Source organism: Gigantopelta aegis, unplaced genomic scaffold, assembly GCF_016097555.1.
Source record: "Gigantopelta aegis isolate Gae_Host unplaced genomic scaffold, Gae_host_genome ctg1824_pilon_pilon, whole genome shotgun sequence".
NCBI classification, from domain to species: domain Eukaryota; kingdom Metazoa; phylum Mollusca; class Gastropoda; order Neomphalida; family Peltospiridae; genus Gigantopelta; species Gigantopelta aegis.
In genome coordinates this window covers 1-3,845 of record NW_024532793.1, presented here as the reverse complement: position 1 = coordinate 3,845, position 3,845 = coordinate 1, and the positions used below count along the sequence as shown (strand labels likewise).

Below are 3,845 nucleotides of genomic sequence, written 5' to 3'. Positions count from 1 at the left end.
TCCAATTTTTATACGATTGTTTAACATCATTACAATATAATGACTACAATAATATTCCTTTTCTAAATGTACATACTTTCTGTTGTATATCAGTTGGTGTTACTATACCAAGTCTTGATAACCTCTTACACAAGATGGTGTCTAATCCTAAATGATTAAATTCACTCTTTGTACAATATCTTCTCCAGAAAACATTGACAATCATTGCTAAGCACGACACGTGGACACGGGGTTAAATCATTTAAATGTAATTTTTAATTCTCAATTAGGGAAAACAAGTAAATTGGTTCAATTAACTACAGCAGTTTCAAAATACTTAAATTTTAAGAGTTCTTTTGTGGAAGCTTTATGGTGATTGTTTTTTCACTTCTGTGTACTCGTGCAGAGCATACTCACTCAGCTCACGTCCGATACCAGATTCTTTGAAGCCACCAAATGGCGACTGAATGAAAAAAGCATTATGACAATTGATCCATACAGAACCAGCTTGAAGACCTTGAGCTAAACATCAAAGCACGATCGATGTTCTTTGTAAACACAGCTGCAGCGAGGCCATAACGAGATTTATTGGAGCGTTCAATCACCTCCTCGATTGTATTGAATTTTCATAATCTGCATCACAGGACCAAAAATCTCCTCTTTAGCAATACGCATATCATCACCAACATTTGTAAAGACAGTAGGTTCAACAAAAAAACCCTTGTCACCAATTCGATTGCCTCCACACTCAAGCTTAGCTCCTTCTTTCTTTCCCGCTGTCAATAAGATCCATAATCTTATCAAATTGATCTTGGTCAACTTGAGGACCTTGCTGACTTGTTTGATCCCACGGATCACCAACTTTCCTTTTTTTAGCATGCTCAAACACTTCTGCGAACAAACTCATCATAAATGGATTCCTCAACAAAAATACGAGAGCCAGCACAGCAACATTGACCTTGATTGAAAAACAAGTAGTTATGAGACTGTTCGACAGCATCATCAAGGTCTGCATCAGAAAGAACAATGCAGGGGCTTTTCCCTCCAAGCTCCAATGTCACTCTTTTGGGTTAGTTTTACCAGCAGTCTCCAAGATGATATGACCTACTTATCAGTTGATCCTGTAAAGGCTACTTTATCAATGTCGGGATGAGCGGCAACAGCTCCACCAGCTGTTGGACCATAACCGGGAATGATGTTAACGACACCAGGTGGAAAACCAGCTTCTTTGATAAGGGATGCAACATATAGTGCAGTCAAAGGTGTCTGTTCGGCTGGTTTCATAACAACTGTACAGCCGCAAGCCAATGCAGGTCCAAGTTTCCAAGCCTGCATCAAAAGAGGAAAATTCCAAGGAATAATTTGCCCACATACTCCAACAGGCTCATGGCGTGTCATTGAAAGAAAAGAACCATCTAGAGGAATAGTTTTCCCGTAGATCTTATCAGCCCAACCAGCATAATAGCGATAACATTTGATAGTAAGGTCAAGATCAGCTGCATATGCAATATGGTAAGGTTTACCATTATCTAAGGTCTCCAACTTAGCCAAGTATTCCCTGTCGCGTTCGACAAGATCAGCAAGCTTACTAAGCAGGTTCCTCGCTCAGAAGCATCCATAGTGCGCCAAGAACTACCCAACTTAAAAGGCTTCACGTGCAGCAACGACTGCTTATCCACATCAGCTTTGTCTCCTTAAGCTACATCACAGATTTTCTCTCCAGTGCAAGGATTAATGGTAGGGAAGGTCTTGCCACTGACTGAATCAACCCATTGTTATTGATGAAGATTTGGTTGAATTTAACTTCAACTTCTCCAGACATTTTTCTTTCTTGCTATTGGTTCAGTAGACATCTGCCGTCAACTCACAACGTGGAACTGTGGTTGATATAGAGTACAAGAGAAGGTGTGGCAGGGGTACCATGAGTCACAGTGTTTACGCATGCGCAATTGAAATCCAGTGACTGATCAGGGGGTTTCCCTTCTTGCTTCCCTCATCTTTTCTCCTCTTATACTTTTTCTCATGGAGGATGGATTACTGCAATTGCTGCAGCACACTCTGGGATAGCTCATGTCTATAATTGGGATTTTGGTTTGAATAAATGGGTCAATTTTGCCTCTGGTAACAAGACCAGTAGAATTATTATCATTGAAAGAAAAAAAGAGTTTTTGTTGTTCAAGTAATGCCTGAAGATTCAACAAATCAGGTATATTAAGTGATTCCTATATGGACACAATACTAACAATTCTTCAAGTGACCACACCCCTTTTTAAACTAATCAACCTTTGCATAGAGAAGTTAGTCTCATATTTGTTAGAGGCAAGCTCTAGCCAGGAGTTCGTTTTGTAATGATGTGTTAGTCATTCACATTAAATTTGATTTTATAATCACAATGTTAAATAATTGACACATTGTTTTTATATTTTCAGAAAATTTGAATATTTCTTCCAGCTGATGTGCAAGTAACAAAAAACACGAGATATGATTCAGTTTCCAGTTCCTGATAAACGAGATGCTACAGGTGGAAAATTAATAGCAGTTCGATTTAAACAGCATCAGCTTGAAGCTCAATTTACTAGCACAGCTAGTGGAAAATTAGTTAAGTGTCTTTCTTTGAGGAGTCTTATATTTTTAATTGATATAATAATATATTTCTCATAGGGGGTTTTCGTTACCGCTACGAGCATCACAATCTGAAAAAGATGATAAATGTAAGTAATTAATTTGATATTTTATTTTATATATCTATAACATTTTTATTCTGTTTGTTGTTAATAAAATTACTATTCTAGTAGCACCTGAAGAAATGTTTTCAAGAAAAAATGAATTTAGAGAAGAGACTTTTCATGTGGAGCGCCTAAAGACAATTACCAACCACCTACTCTACCAGCTTCAACTCTACCGGTAAACCTGTCCCTCCTCCAAATGGAGGATTGAAATCTCTCAACAGCCATATCAACCTCCTGTATGCCTTCTCATGCACAATATCATCCCCACAGCGTCCACCAGTGAACAATGAGGGCACACATTTTTGCTCATAGAGGTGGACCACCTCCTGATGTTAGAAATGTATCCTAATCCAAAACCTTTCTCTGGTGAAAATAAACTAGACTTATTGAGCATAGCAACAATGATTTTCAATTCAATGACAGAGAAATGGAAGAATATAATAGTCTGTATAAATTAGTAATTGTTTTTATAATTATATAGCCACCTGCTCCTTTGAATAATCCTCAATGTAGAGAATCCAGGAGTTTAATGATCGTGTCCAAAATCCTCCATTTGCAATGATGCTGTAAGAAGAGGACATGATAAGAGATCAGGAGAGATGGATAGAAGTGGCTTCCAAGATCTCAGAGGAGGACTTCCTCAGGTAGAGGCTAGAGAAAGAAGCTACCCAGTTCCAATGGGTAGACCTGATCCTGGAAGAATGGATAGAGGAGGCTATAATGTTCCACAAGGAGGACCTGGAGTAGGCCACATGTGGGTCCAGAGGAGGAGCTTCTGACTCAGTGTATCATGGAATAATGACAAGAGAAGGTTTTCAGATACCAGAGTCATGATGATAGAGAGAGGACACAATCCACTTATCAGGAGGTCAGGTGTTGGACTTAATCAGAGAGGTGGTCACTATAGACAAGAACCTAATCATGGATATCAAATGAAGGAAGAGACTACAAGAATAACTTGAGAGGTCCACTCCAATGATTTACAAGCAAGGGGAAGCTCCTAATAATCCATACTACAAAGATAATATGGGACAATTAATGATTTTTCAGACTTAGGTCCTACACCAAGGAAATACCTATGGCTTATAGACCAATACCTAATCCAGATGTGAGCCATTTGTAGAACCTCTGCAAAAA

General features: G+C 38.6%; 1 pseudogene; it reads right to left on the bottom strand.

The window, feature by feature from the left end:
- Window positions 1–323: 323 nt before the first annotated feature.
- LOC121391168 lies at window positions 324–1,783 on the bottom strand (annotated as a pseudogene).
- Window positions 1,784–3,845: the final 2,062 nt, after the last annotated feature.